This window comes from Ranitomeya variabilis, chromosome 1 (genome assembly GCF_051348905.1).
Source record: "Ranitomeya variabilis isolate aRanVar5 chromosome 1, aRanVar5.hap1, whole genome shotgun sequence".
In the NCBI taxonomy this organism is placed as follows: Eukaryota; Metazoa; Chordata; class Amphibia; order Anura; family Dendrobatidae; genus Ranitomeya; species Ranitomeya variabilis.
This window is the reverse complement of record NC_135232.1, coordinates 866,315,987-866,332,238: the sequence shown is the minus strand read 5'-3', so window position 1 is coordinate 866,332,238 and position 16,252 is coordinate 866,315,987. Positions and strand designations below refer to the sequence as shown.

General features: G+C 41.1%; 1 protein-coding gene across 2 annotated transcripts in view; it reads left to right on the top strand.

The window, feature by feature from the left end:
- Positions 1-16,252, top strand: part of UNC5C (unc-5 netrin receptor C) — a 530,679-nt gene that overhangs the window by 302,406 nt on the left and 212,021 nt on the right. The window lies entirely within an intron of this gene.

Here is a 16,252-nt window from a genome sequence, read left to right as displayed (position 1 = left end):
TCAAAGTTAGCCAGGTTGTACTAGTAAAGTACTTAGTCAAAGCTGACCAGGTGCATCAAACTAAGACCTGCAGTAATAGGATTTAACGTAGTCCTACTTGACTTTGCTATACAGTGGGAAAAATATGTATTTGATACAATGTCTATATTGCAAGTTTGCGCACCTATAAAGAATGTAGAGGTCTGCAATTTTTATCATAGGCACAATTCAACTGTGAGAGACAGAATCTTAAAAAAAAAAATCCAGAAAATCACATTGTATGATTTTTACATAATTAATTTGCATTTTATTGCATTAAATAAGTATTTGACACAAATGAAAATCAGAACTTAATATTTGGGACACAAACCTTTGTTTGCCATTACAGAGGTTCTTAACAAAGTTTTCACACACTGCGGCAAGGATTTTGTCCCACTCCTCCATAGGGATCTTCTCGAGGTATTTCAGGTTTCGGGGCTGTCCCTGGGCAACATTGGGTTTTAGCTCCATAGAAATATTTACTATTGGGTTCAGGTCTGGAGACTGGCTAGGCCACTCCAGGACCTTGAAATGCTTCTTATGGAGTCACAGCTAAGTTGCTCTAGCTGTGTGTTTCGAGTCATTGACATGCTGGAAGACCCAGCCATGACCCATTTTCTATACTGTTACTGAGTGAAGGAGGTTGTTGGCCAAAATCTCATGATACATGACCCCATCCATCCTCCCTTCAATACAGTGCCGTCTTCCTGTCCCCTTTGCAAAAAAGTACCCTCAAAGTATGATGTTTCCCCCACCATGCTTCACGGTTAGGACGGTGTTCTTGGAGTTCCTCCAAACATGGCAAGTGGAGTTGATACCAAAAAGTTTTATTTTGGTCTCATCTGACCACATCACCTTCTCCCAAGCCTCCTCTGGATCATCCTGATGGTTATTGGTGAACTTCAAATGGGCCTGCACATGTGCTGGCATGAGTAGGGGGACCTTGCGTGCCCTGCAGGATTTTAATCCATGACAGAGTGGTGTGTTACTAACAGTAATGCTTGAGACTATGGTCCCAGTTCTCTTCAAGTCATTGACCAGGTCATCCCATGTAGTTTTTGGCTTATTCCTGACCTTTCTCAGAATCATGCTTTTCTCATGTGGCCAGATCTTGCATGGAACCCCAGACCAAGGAAGATTAACAGTCATCTTGTGGTTCTTCCATTTTCTAACAATTTGTGCCAACAGTTATTGCCTTTTCAACAAGCTGCTTGCCTATTGTCCTATAGCCCATCATATCCTTGTGCAGGTTTACAATTTTGTTCTGATGGCCTTAGACAGCTGTTTGGTCCTGGGCATGATAGAGAGGTTGGAGTGTGATTGATTGAATGTGTGAACATGTGTCTTTTATATAGGTAACAAGTTCAAACAGGTGCAATAAATACATGTAATGAGTGCAGTGTAGGAGGGCTTCTTCTTGAAAAACTAACAGGTCTATGAGAGCCAGACTTCTTGCTGGTTGGTAGGTGATCTAATACTTATTTCATGCAATAAAATGCAATTTAATCATTTAATAATAATACAATGTGATTTTCTATATTTTGTTTAGATTCTGTCTCTTACAGTTGATCGATAGAGAGTGAGAGAGATACAATATTTATATACATATATTATTTATCTACTAAAGTTTATATGTCTAGCCATCAATTATTATTATTTTTTGCTTACATTGATTCAGGGTATGGTCACAAAGTATTTTCATGCAGATTGTTCTGACTTAAAGAAACGCACAACTAAAAAACACATTTAAATGTTATTGGGGTGTTTTTTTTTGTGTACATTGAACTTTTATTTCTATTTCTACTCATTTATTAATCAAATCTGGAGGTTTTTTTTCTAAGTAAAAATGCCTCCAAAATTGCCATGCTGCTTTTTTTCTGTGCTGAAAAAAATGACTTTGTAACATTTTCACTGCAGTTTGAACAAAAAACTGTCCAAGGTCACCAAGTGCTGACTGTGACAATCCCGCCAAGTCTCTTCAGCAAGTCACTGTCCATTGTTTGCTCTTCAGTCAATGCTTCCAATAAAATGTTTTCATGTTCTTTACTCACTGCTTAAAATCCCCTATGAGTAAGAAATAAATTGATAATAAGCTTGATCCAAATATGCATATCCAAGTAATTTCCATAGATATATTGCTTGGATATTCTGCATTACACTAGCATACCCAGGACAAGGTCCAAGCTCATGCCTAATAGATTTATGCATGGCCATTTGTGGATTTGCTCCCAGGAAGAATTTACTGCGGTGTCTACAGTATTACAAAGTATGAACATATGCTTCACTTAAAAAACGCAGAATCCAACAAAACGTTGAAAGATAATTGATGGCTGTACAGTACTTTATGATCCTAGGATTCAGTTTTACCAGGAAATCCAAAATTTCAAATAATGTACTCCTTATATGATTATATAACTTGACTGATTGGAAAAAAACACATTGAGATAAAATACTTTATCATCAGGCGCACAATGTAATTCACATAAAGGTTAAATATTTTGGATACATTGTAATAAAAAATGTTTATTACTATTTTATTCCACTTCGGTAATTGAAAGACCTGGTAGATCTGCAACTAGTCATCTTACAGATCATTGATATTTTCTTATAATTGGTTACATATTGGAGAACAACTTCTTTAAAGATCTGTATTGTGGTAAATTATACTAAATCAGAAATTCCTTAAAAAATAGAATATGTAAATTGTAAGTTGTGGACTCCAGTCAGTATTGACAGAGGTGTATCTAGGTTTTCTGGCACCCGGGCAAGAATTCAGTTTGGTGCCCCACTCCTCCAGCACATATACGATTTACACACTTAGTCTCGTGTCGACGAGCTGCTCTCCGTCATTCTCTTAATGTTCAGTGAAATACTGAGAGAAGCTTATTGTCACATGACGGTCAGTATGAAAATTCGCATATGAGTGACATGAGGCTGACATGTGATGACTGATGGAACCTGCACAGCTGAATCCTGACAGTGAGGATATTACACACTGTTAGGATTGGCTACAGAACTTCACTTTATAATTAAAGGGTGCGTCCAGGTTTGAGATAAATGTCTGCAGTCATTCTATGTAACTGCAGGCTTCTAAATTCTCACAGCGCATGCACTGCACACTTTTAGGATTCTCCCTTGCCAGTGGCAAGAGTGGACGGTCATGTCAGCACAAGAATGTGATTTGTATACTTCTAACCACACACTGACTAGACTTGTCCGGCCTCGCTCAATTAATTTTCATTGAGTGAGGCCACACATGTCTAGCTAGTATGTGACTGTATGTATGTAAGTCGCCAGCAGGAGAGACTCGTGACAGCGTGCAGAGCGCACTGTGAAAATTCAGAAGTCTGCAGTCACATATAATAATTGCAGGCTCAGCGCAAACTTGGACAACCCATTTAATGCTCTTAACATAAATAAAAAATATGATCATTAGTCGGTATCACAAAAAATATTTTACATCCAGGTACCTGATAGATGTCTCTGGAGTCGTTTTTTCTTTTCTTCTTCATCTTGTCTAGCTCTTCTCTGCAAACTTCCAATTTCTCCAGTCCCCCCATACTACCTAGTCTTCATGCTATGCCCCATCATTAAACTCCTTCTACTTGGCATACTGTCTCCTGCTGGCTGTGCCCTTAAACTGTTCATCACACTACTCAGTTTCTATTCTGTGCCACTCACACTTTCCTTCCCCATACTGTCTCCTCACATTTCACCTTTCCTACTCATGTATGCCCCCCTACTAACCAAACTGTCTCCTCACATATTTACCCCCTCGCTCTCCATAGTTCCTCCTTACATATCCTCCTCTTGCTACTCATACTGTGTCCACACCCATCTCTCCACTCACCCCCCACAGAATAAATCCACCATGCCCCACATAGAATAAATGTAGCCTGGAAATTACCTGGGACAATTAACACCTGAAGACAGCCAGCACCTCCCACTCTCAGGTTGGACAACAAAGCTGTCAATCAACATACTGACAGCTCAGCACGCCCCTGCACCAGACTGTATGACTTAGCTGTCTATCAAAGGACTGACAGCTTCAGCACACCCATGTACAAGATTGGATGGCTGAGCTGTCAGTAACTTAATCCCAGGCACACTGGGGGGTGGAACCCTGACACATTGCATACAAGGTAGACAGTGTAAGACTCCTCTTCCCTAATTTTGCAACTAAAGAAAAACCCTGAAGCCAAGGCTTTCTGTGCTTTCTAAATTGTGAGATGGACAACGAATTTTTTTATTGAAAAAATAAAAATCTCCACATTCCAGAAATTAAAGCACAACAAAATATTGCACATTTCCTTGTTTATAATAGTCAAATATTAGACCTACATTCCACTGAATACTGTCATTAGTTACCATCCACTTCCCCCTAACTAGGTAGGTTGATTCCAGTTGGACATTAATAAAGCTGTGTTTTAATTAAAAAGCTATATTGGGGTTCAATACAATCCTAGGAGACCTCACAATGTTATACATCTATTCTCTGGGCAATTAGATAAATTTGCCAACAATCTAATTTTGGAAGCAAATTTGGAGAAGCTGGTGAATTGTAATTTTTAAAGATCCACTCATTATCTAGTGATAAATAACTGTGATGATGACCATATCCATCAATGAGTAACATACAAAAATGTCTATATATATATATATATATATATATATATATATATATATATATATGTATATACAGTATATACTGTACATATGTTTATTTATTACACAGATAAATATAATTCAATGGTCGTAAGCAGATAAGCAGTCATGTAAGTCTAGTAGGCAACAAGAAAAAAAAAACTAATACAGCCATGTTAATTCTATATCTGCAGTTTCCTTATAGTTGGCTGGTATGAGGATTTTTTTTATTTTTCTGTTTTCGACTTGGTATTCTTGCCGAGATCTAACTTGTTATCCCAAATAACAGCTTATTTTTTTCTCATATGAGATATAGATTATCTATTTAGACTATCTATTTGAGATGTAGTCAATTCTTCTACCCTAATATTCATTCACTACATTCCCTAAATCTAGCAAATACTATTCCCCTCCTGAATCATGCATTTAAAATATCAACCTGCACAAACACAAGAGCATTTTCCAAAGCCCAGCAAAGACTTGTTTCGGAGCCATCAAGAAGAAATACAGAAACATTGCTGCGTCACACCGCCGGAGGGGTTGCAAAAAGTGATTTTTATTTATTTTAATTTTCTGCATATTATTAGGAAAAAGTCAATCTGAAATAGGGTTTCTTATGTCAAGAAAATTATGGTTTGTTATGTAAAAATAAGAATATTTTGCCCTTTATTTGTAATTGTTGCACTTTTCAATTAGTTTATATAACACTTTCAATACAAGCATTAAACATGGGACACACCATCTGGTCTACCATCTCCAACCTTTTTCTATGCTCCAGTGTGGAACCCTTGATCACTCTGCTAGTAATAAAAGAGAATAATTTGTTGATATTAATTATGGTCACTGACTTCCCTGAAATACTGGAGTGATCCTTAAGGATTGTAACATTTCCTTTATGTATTACCTGATGCTCCTTTGTTCAGGTAAATCACTGGTAAAGGATGATATATAGCATATGACCCTTGTATGCTGAACGGCACAAGTCAAAGGCTCTCCCATTTCTTGTTCTTCTATCATAATACACATGCCTACCAATGCAAAAAATATTAGCTGAGGGTGCGTACACTGATTCCAAAGTATCTTCACTCCTTAGATGAATAGAAGCAAAGCAGCTCATGCTCTTTTACACAATCAGCACGCCATTTAATCTGGTTGATAGTACTAATGGGGCTAAAAAACCAGCAAATGTAGGGTTCAGTATACTAACCTGAACTCGTTGAGTAATCAAACAGACGTAACACGGAAATCTCCCATCTGCCATTATTGCTTAGAAAATCTGTAGTCTTCCGCATATCCTGCCCTGGAGTAATATGTAGTATTACATGCCACCACTTATTCAAATGACGGGGCAATTATATAAAACATGGCTATATTGAGTCTGGATTGATTCTGGAATTATTGAGTCATTTTAGCTTATTTTAGGTAGAGAACACAGATCACTACATACATACACAAACTATACAAAAATGCTGCAAAGTAAGAATGCTTTCAAAAATAGAAGTGATAATAGCTTTGTTTTCAGAAAGTAAAGAGGTTGTTTCATCTTAAGCTACAAGTCTGCAGTTACGCTATGTGCAGTGAGCACTGTGAGGATTCTCGGCACTGGCGCAAGGTGTGAGTGGTCATGTGACTGCAAGTATGCGATATGCATACTCCAGGCCAAATTCCAAGTAGACTGTTTTTGGCCTTGTTTAATACATTTGAATTGGGCAAGGAGAGTGCCCATCTAGTCGGAATGTGGCCAGAAGTATGGATATTGCGTACTTGATGTCACAAGACCTCCCACTTTCGGCACCAGCACCGAGAATCATATAGAGTGACTGCTGACTTGTATCTTAAGAACAGATAACTCCTTTAACAAAATGCAAAATGAAGGAATAAAAGAGAAATCTCAATTAAATCAATATTTGGTTTGAACACACAATTTGGAGAAATAACCACAGATCTTCGGTGGATGTAAGCTTCCACAAATCCTTCTATCTCTTTATTTAATCCCAGACAGACTTGATGATGAAATAAAGACAGATAATTATCTATTAATCAATACCATCAGGGAGGCATTTGATTGACTCCAAAATATTCTGAATAAGGACAACGACTTCGAACGTACAGCCAAAGTCATTAAGGACTATATTTAACATGAAGAAGAACAAGTGGTCCTCGAAGTGATGATATGGCCACCACAACATAGTCGAGTCTGTCTGGGATTGCATTTTGAGACAAAAAGGATTTGCACAAGCTTACACCCAGAAGATTTGTGGTTAGCTCTCCAATATATTTGGAACAACCTTCTGTTGAGTTCTTTTAAACATGCGTACAAGTATAACTAAAAGATTTGTTTCTTTGATGCAGGTTAACGGGCAAAAGGAGGTCACATCAAATATTGTTTTGATTTCTATTTCTCTTTTGTTCATTCAGTTTACATTTTGTTAATTGATTAAAACAAACAATTAATCATTATATTTTTGATGGCATTCATGCATTTCGAGACGACATATACTGTTGACTCCTGTCTGCAAATATATAAGAATATTACACTTATGTTGTCTCGTTTACAATGAATAAATAAGCTATGTCTTATGCCATATGCCATTTCTGCTGGTGGTTTAAAAACAAGATTTGTTTTCAAAGAGTCAGATCTCCATCATGGGAATTGCACCTCCGATGAGTGTAATTATTCAGAGAAATAACTTAAAAGAGGCTTCTGGTCTTGTGCACATTGCGCCAGTTTCCCTCTATTTGTACACAGCTGTCAGACATGCTATGAGTTGTGTGTACTGTAAGTATTCTGAATTCTAAGAAAGTGTTGCTTCTAAATCAGTAAACTGTTTTTGTAATTGGTATCACACGAGGCTACTGAAAAACAAGAAGACAATTAGACTGGAAAGCTTTTTCCCCATTAGTTTGATTTAGACTTATGTGCTGCTGTTTCTAAAACGTTGCTTATTCTTTTACCCAACATTGTCATTTCAGCCCTCATTAGTGCTGCATCTCAAACTGAGTTGTGCCTAAATTTGATATACTGCATAAAAAGTAGGTTACACAGGAAAACTCTAACATCTGCATGTTTGCTATATGTGTATTATTTAGACTTGCAGTATTTTAGACAATTATATCCAGAAAAGTAAAAGCCCCTAAACAAGCCTGGAATGATTTTCTTGTAGTTTTAATGCAAGAATTGCACAATTTTGGTAAATCACTTCATTCTAACCAGATGTTAAAGAATAGCACAAGTACAAAAAAAGGTATTTTAGCATTCTTGTCTGAGACCTCACATTTTATGACTTAATGTAACAAAGCTAAGCTATGAAAAACCATGAGGCTCGGTTTGTAAAAACATCCAGCAATGTGGAAGAGTTTGAATCCGTCATCATTTATTTTTAATGAGGCCCAGAAAGTAATATTTGGATTTGTGTGGGTGCCATTAGCAGCCAGTCCAGATAGAGTAAGAGTGAAATGAATGTTTGTACATTGATAGGAAGAACTCTTCATTCTTGAATGGGTTTGCGCGGTCTAAATTGGTAAATCTGTAGACATTCTGTGTGACTGCAGACTTATAATTCCCCTCAGTGCACACACTGTGTGCTGCGAGGATTTGCCGGTTTCTGATCCAGAAACAACAGTGATGTATGCATTATGCATACTTCCGGATAGAGCCCTTCTAGTAGGCATGGCCTTGCTCCATACACTTGAATGGAACAAGGCCGCACCCCATCTATTGATGTGGCCATCCAGTGGACATGGCCATTTAGTGGGCGCTGTCTCACTCCAGTATAGAGCAAGGCTGTGCCCACTAGACGGGCTCTGGCCAGGATTATGCATATTGCATACATCACCGTTCCTGACTGAAATCGTTGAATCCTCGGAGCGCACAGTGCATGTGCTGGAGTGATTCATGAGTCTGCTGTCACACAGAGTGATGGCAGACTTATGATTTTAGACTGGACAATCCACTTAAGCAGATAGACCCTACTGCCACATCATAGATATCGGTGCTCTGAATATCATATGATGTCTGGGGCAGTGCATCTAGAAAAGTGTACATTGGCAACTAGGGACATTGTGCTCTTAGATAGATTTTGGAAGCTTTTTACTCTCCTAAATAATTTTAGATAAAAGGGTTTCAAAGACTTCAAAAGCAGAAGTAGAGCCGCAGCCAAACATTGGCTGTGTCTGGTGTTGTGGATTCTGTTTGCGGGCTCCCTCTGGTGGTTACTGCTGGTACTGGGTGACTTTGGTGGGTTGCGGCCTTTGGTTTCCATCTGTCCATCAGAGGCTGGGTGTTTCCTATTTTACCTGGCCTCTCTGTCATTTCCCTTGCCGGCTATCAATGTGTTCAGATGTGCTCTGTTTGGTTCCTGCCTACCTGCTCCCAGATCTTTCAGGATAAGCTAAGTGCTGATTTTCAGTTGTTTGGTTTTTTGTCCAGCTTGCTTAGAATGTCTCTTTGTTAGCTGGTTGCTCTAGTGGACTGAGTTTCTCCCCATGTGCCATGAGTTGGCACATGGGTTCTTGTAATCTCAGGATGGTTTTTTTGATTAGGGTTTTTTGCTGACCGCTCAGCCCCCTTTTGTGTCATTCTGCTTTCTAGTTTTCAGCGGGCCTCTATTTGCTAAAGCTATATACATCATCTCTATGTATGTGCCTTCCTCTCATTTCACCGTCAATACATGTGGGGGGCAACTATATCTTTGGGGTTAATTCCTCTGGAGGCAAGTGAGGTCTTTGTTTTCTCTGCAGTACTAGTTAGCTCTTAGGCTGGTGCGTGGCGTCTAGAACCAACGTAGGCACGCTCCCTGGCTATCTCTAGTTGCGTTTGTCAGGCGTAGGGCAGCGGTCAGCCCAGGTTCCATCACCCTAGAGCTCGTCCGATATTTATTATACTTGCTTATCCTGTGCTATCCCTAGCCATTGGGGATTCATGACAGTATAGCCGGCCCACAAAGTGTTAATTGTTTGGGCTGAAGCAGGAGGAAAAGAAGTGTTCAAGGAAAATTATTTTTTTTTCCCTTCAGAGTTTTGCTGCCTAGCCCTTAATTGCTGTCTAGCTGCTTCTTACCTCCTCTTAACCCTTGAATGGCTCTGATCTTAGCTGTTTATCATGGATGTCCAGAGTTTGGCTTCCAGCCTGAGTAATCTCGCGGCAAAGGTTCAAAACATACAGGATTTCGTTGTTCACACTCCCATGTCTGAACCTAGAATTCCTATTCCAGAGTTTTTTTCTGGAGATAGATCTACCTTCCTGAATTTCAGGAACAATTGTAAATTGTTTCTCTCTTTGAAATCTCGCTCCTCTGGAGACCATGCTCAACAGGTCAAGATTGTTATATCGTTCCTACGGGGCGACCCTCAGAATTGGGCATTTGCATTGGCACCAGGGGATCCTGCATTGCTCAGTGTGGATGCGTTTTTTCTGGCATTGGGATTGCTCTATGAGGAACCTAACCTAGAGATTCAGGCTGAAAAGGCTTTATTGGCCCTCTCTCAGGGGCATGATGAAGCGGAAATATATTGTCAGAAATTTCGGAAATGGTCGGTGCTTACTCAGTGGAATGAGTGCGCCCTGGCTGCAAACTTCAGAAATGGTCTTTCTGAGGCCATTAAGGATATTATGGTGGGGTTCCCTGCGCCTACAGGTCTGAATGAGTCTATGGCTATGGCCATTCAGATTGATCGGCGTTTACGGGAGCGCAAACCCGTGCACCAGTTGGCGGTGTCTTCTGAACAGGCACCTGAGACTATGCAATGTGATAGAATTCAGTCCAGAAGTGAACGGCAAAATTATAGGCGGAAAAATGGTTTGTGTTTTTATTGTGGTGATTCAGCTCATGTTATATCAGCATGCTCTAAACGCACAAAAAGGGTTGATAAATCTTTTGCCATTGATACTCTGCAGTCTAAGTTCATTTTGTCTGTGACTCTGATTTTTTCACTGTCTTCCATTTCCGTCGATGCCTATGTGGATTCAGGCGCTGCCCTGAGTCTTATGGATTGGTCATTTGCTAAACGCTGCGGTTTTAGTCTAGAGCCTCTGGAAGTTCCTATTCCTCTGAAAGGAATTGATTCTACACCATTGGCTATGAATAAACCGCAGTATTGGACACAAGTGACCATGAGCATGACTCCCGTTCATCAGGAGGTGATTCGCTTCCTTGTACTGTATAATTTACATGATGTACTAGTGCTTGGTCTGCCATGGTTACAAACTCATAATCCTGTCCTGGACTGGAAAACAATGTCTGTGCTAAGCTGGGGATGTCACGGGGTTCATGATGATGCACCTCCGATTTCTATAGCTTCATCTACTCCTTCGGAGATCCCTGCGTTTTTGTCGGATTATAGGGATGTTTTTGAGGAGCCTAAGCTCAATTCGCTCCCTCCCCATAGAGAGTGTGACTGTGCTATAGAATTGATTCCTGCCAGTAAGTTCCCTAAGGGTCGTTTATTTAATCTGTCACTGCCAGAGCATACTGCTATGCGGAATTATATTAAGGAGTCCTTGGAAAAGGGACATATTCGTCCATCTTCGTCCCCTCTGGGAGCAGGTTTTTTTTTCGTGGCAAAAAAAGATGGTTCCCTGAGACCTTGTATAGATTATCGCCTTCTGAATAAGATTACAGTCAAATACCAGTATCCATTGCCATTATTTACTGATTTGTTTGCTCGCATTAAGGGGGCTAGGTGGTTCACTAAAATAGATCTTCGTGGTGCGTATAATCTGGTGCGGATAAAACAGGGTGATGAGTGGAAAACCGCATTTAATACGCCTGAGGGCCATTTTGAGTATTTGGTAATGCCTTTTGGACTCTCCAATGCTCCGTCAGTCTTTCAGTCCTTTATGCACAATATTTTCCGTGAATATCTGGATAAGTTTATGATTGTGTATTTGGATGATATTTTGGTGTTTTCTGATGACTGGGAGTCTCATGTTCTACAGGTCAGGAAGGTGTTTCAGGTTTTGCGGGCCAATTCTCTGTTTGTGAAGGGCTCAAAGTGTCTCTTTGGAGTCCAGAAGATTTCTTTTTTGGGGTACATTTTTTCTCCTTCTACTATTGAGATGGATCCCGTTAAGGTTCAGGCTATTTGTGACTGGACACAACCTACATCTGTTAAGAGCCTTCAGAAGTTCTTGGGGTTTGCTAATTTTTATCGTCGGTTCATTGCTAATTTTTCCAGTATTGTTAAACCTTTGACTGATTTGACTAAAAAGGGTGCTGATGTTGCTGATTGGTCTCCTGCGGCCGTGGAGGCCTTTCGGGAACTTAAGCGCCGGTTTTCTTCTGCTCCTGTGTTGTGTCAACCAGATGTTTCACTTCCTTTCCAGGTGGAGGTTGATGCTTCCGAGATTGGAGCGGGGGCGGTTTTGTCACAGAGAAGTTCTAATGGCTCGGTGATGAAGCCATGTGCTTTCTTCTCTAGGAAATTCTCGCCCGCCGAGCGCAATTATGATGTGGGTAATCGGGAGCTTTTGGCCATGAAGTGGGCATTTGAGGAGTGGCGTCATTGGCTTGAGGGTGCTAAACATCGCGTGGTGGTCTTGACTGATCACAAGAATCTCATTTACCTTGAGTCTGCCAGGCGTTTGAATCCTAGACAGGCTCGTTGGTCGTTATTTTTTTCTCGTTTCAATTTCGTGGTTTCATACCTGCCAGGTTCAAAGAATGTGAAGGCAGATGCTCTTTCCAGGAGTTTTGTGCCTGACTCTCCTGGAGACACTGGGCCTGCTGGTATCCTTAGGGATGGAGTAATATTGTCCGCCGTATCCCCAGACTTGCGACGTGCATTGCAGGAGTTTCAGGTGGATAAACCGGATCGATGTCCACCAGAAAGACTGTTTGTTCCGGATGATTGGACCAGTAGAGTCATCTCCGAGGTCCATTCTTCTGTGTTGGCTGGTCATCCTGGAATATTTGGTACAAGAGACTTGGTGGCCAGGTCTTTTTGGTGGCCTTCCTTGTCTAGGGATGTGCGTACCTTTGTGCAGTCTTGTGAAGTGTGTGCTCGAGCTAAGCCTTGCTGTTCACGGGCTAGTGGGTTGTTGTTATCCTTGCCCATCCCGAAGAGGCCTTGGACGCACATTTCCATGGATTTTATTTCTGATCTCCCGGTTTCACAGAAAATGTCCGTTATCTGGGTTGTGTGTGACCGCTTTTCTAAGATGGTTCATTTGGTGCCCTTGCCTAAGTTGCCCTCCTCCTCTGAGTTGGTTCCTTTGTTTTTTCAGAACGTGGTTCGTTTGCATGGGATTCCGGAGAATATCGTTTCTGACAGGGGATCCCAGTTTGTGTCTAGATTTTGGCGGACGTTTTGTGCCAAGATGGGCATTGATTTGTCTTTCTCGTCTGCATTCCATCCTCAGACGAATGGCCAGACGGAGCGAACTAATCAGACCTTGGAAACTTATTTGAGGTGTTTTGTTTCTGCTGATCAGGATGACTGGATTGCTTTTTTGCCACTGGCCGAATTTGCTCTTAATAATCGGGCTAGTTCGGCCACGTTGGTCTCTCCTTTTTTTTGTAATTCGGGGTTTCATCCTCGTTTTTCCTCTGGTCAGGTGGAGTCTTCGGATTGTCCTGGAGTGGACGTGGTGGTGGACAGGCTACATCACATTTGGAATCAGGTGGTGGACAATTTGAAGTTATCTCAGGAGAAGACTCAGCAGTTTGCTAATCGCCGTCGCCGCGTGGGTCCCCGACTTCTTGTTGGGGACTTGGTGTGGTTGTCTTCTCGTTTTGTCCCTATGAAGGTCTCTTCTCCTAAGTTCAAGCCTCGGTTCATCGGTCCTTATAGGATCTTGGAGATTCTTAACCCTGTATCTTTCCGTTTGGATCTCCCAGCATCGTTCGCTATTCATAATGTGTTCCATCGGTCGTTGTTGCGGAGGTATGAGGTGCCTGTTGTTCCTTCGGTCGAGCCTCCTGCTCCGGTGCTGGTGGAGGGAGAATTGGAGTATGTTGTTGAAAAGATCTTGGATTCTCGTGTTTCCAGACGCAAACTCCAGTATTTGGTTAAGTGGAAGGGTTATGGTCAGGAGGACAATTCCTGGGTGGTCGCCTCCGATGTTCATGCGACTGATTTGGTCCGCGCCTTCCATAGAGCTCACCCTGATCGCCCTGGGGGTTCTCATGAGGGTTCGGTGACCCCTCCTCAAGGGGGGGGTACTGTTGTGGATTCTGTTTGTGGGCTCCCTCTGGTGGTTACTGCTGGTACTGGGTGACTTTGGTGGGTTGCGGCCTTTGGTTTCCATCTGTCCATCAGAGGCTGGGTGTTTCCTATTTTACCTGGCCTCTCTGTCATTTCCCTTGCCGGCTATCAATGTGTTCAGATGTGCTCTGTTTGGTTCCTGCCTACCTGCTCCCAGATCTTTCAGGATAAGCTAAGTGCTGATTTTCAGTTGTTTGGTTTTTTGTCCAGCTTGCTTAGAATGTCTCTTTGTTAGCTGGTTGCTCTAGTGGACTGAGGTTCTCCCCATGTGCCATGAGTTGGCACATGGGTTCTTGTAATCTCAGGATGGTTTTTTTGATTAGGGTTTTTTGCTGACCGCTCAGTCCCCTTTTGTGTCATTCTGCTTTCTAGTTTTCAGCGGGCCTCTATTTGCTAAAGCTATATACATCATCTCTATGTATGTGCCTTCCTCTCATTTCACCGTCAATACATGTGGGGGGCAACTATATCTTTGGGGTTAATTCCTCTGGAGGCAAGTGAGGTCTTTGTTTTCTCTGCAGTACTAGTTAGCTCTTAGGCTGGTGCGTGGCATCTAGAACCAACGTAGGCACGCTCCCTGGCTATCTCTAGTTGCGTTTGTCAGGCGTAGGGCAGCGGTCAGCCCAGGTTCCATCACCCTAGAGCTTGTCCGATATTTATTATACTTGCTTATCCTGTGCTATCCCTAGCCATTGGGGATTCATGACAGTCTGGTATTAAAGTTCATCTGTATGAAAGCCGCAATGCATGTAAGGATTGCCTAACAAACAGGCAATCCCTGCAAGTATTGCAGCAGTCGAACAGCCGGGAGACATGCAGGCGTGGTGACTAGTGTTGAGCATTCAGATACCACAAGTATCGGGTATCGGCCGATATTTGCGGTATCGGAATTCCGATACCGAGATCCGATACTTTTGTGATATTGGGAATCGGTATCGGGATCAATATTAATGTGTAAAATAAAGAATAAAAATAAAAAATATTGATATACTCACCTCTCCGATGCAGCCTGGACCTTACCGATGTAACCGGCAGCTTCCATTCCTAAGAATGAGCGCTTGATCTAAGGTCTTTCAAGCGCTTGAAAGACCTTAGATGACGTCGCGGCTTGTGATTGGTCGCGTGGCGGTCACGTGACCGCTCACGCGACCAATCACAAGCCGCGACGTCATCTAAGGTCTTTCAAGCGCTCATTCTTAGGAACGGAAGCTGCCTGTTATATCAGTAAGGTCCAGGCTGCGTCGGAGAGGTGAGTATATCAATATTTTTTATTTTTATTCTTTATTTTACACATTAATATGGATCCCAGGGCCTGAAGAAGAGTTTCCTCTCCTTCAGACCCTGGGAACCATACAGGATATCTTCCGATACTTGGTGTCCCATTGACTTGTATTGGTATCGGGTATCGGTATCGACGATATCCGTTACTTTTCGGGTATCGGCTGATACTATCCGATACCGATACTTTCAAGTATCGGATGGTATCTCTCAACACTAGCGGTGACTCAAGCATTTTTTTCTAGCATGCCGAAAATACTTGATTAGGACACAAGGGTGCTACACCTTATGTTCACAGATTCCCTTTACTAGTCCCAGTGAAGTAAAAAAATAAATGAATGGTAATAGCAATTCGCTGCCCAAGGACAGCACTGGCCTGATTTAGAAAGTTATTTTATTATATTTTTTCTCATCGTCTTGGGTCTTTTAATATGGAGTGTCCAGTAGTAATAATCACGTAAAAGCTCTTTTTATGTAAAGCATATATTATATACCAACTAACATTGGGAAAAAGTCATGGTGATGTCACCAGCCATATTCAACTCTTCCATCATGCTAATTGGAACCTAAGATAAAAACAAATGGAGCAAATACCCTGTAGCAAGTAAATAAACAATAAATGTACATGTAAATAACATCAGGCAATTAGTTGACACTGTTTTGATCAAAAAATCATAAAAGCCATCCCACCACGACAAGGTGTACCCAGTTGGGATGGTACCTAACACTAGTAGTTCACATTACCATGTTTCAACAGGTAGTGCAGGATTGGGTCCACACTGTTCGGACACCTGCCCGTGGAAAGCTATAAAAACAAATAGAACAGTCGAAAAAAGGGAAGCTATCCCCCTGCTTATACAAAGTACAAAAAAAGCTATTTATGGTTTTGGCTCAATTTTGTTCGTTTTGTCATCATGCCTAGAAAAATTGCCTAATTTTTTATCACTATACCCTTCCCCAATTTTCCCTGTGTTGAAATATGAGTGTAATATAATAACACAATGCTAGAATGATGGGCATTCTGGTATATGTGTATATATATATATATATATATATATATATATATATATATATATATATATATAATGTTCGTCCTTCGTAGTCAAAG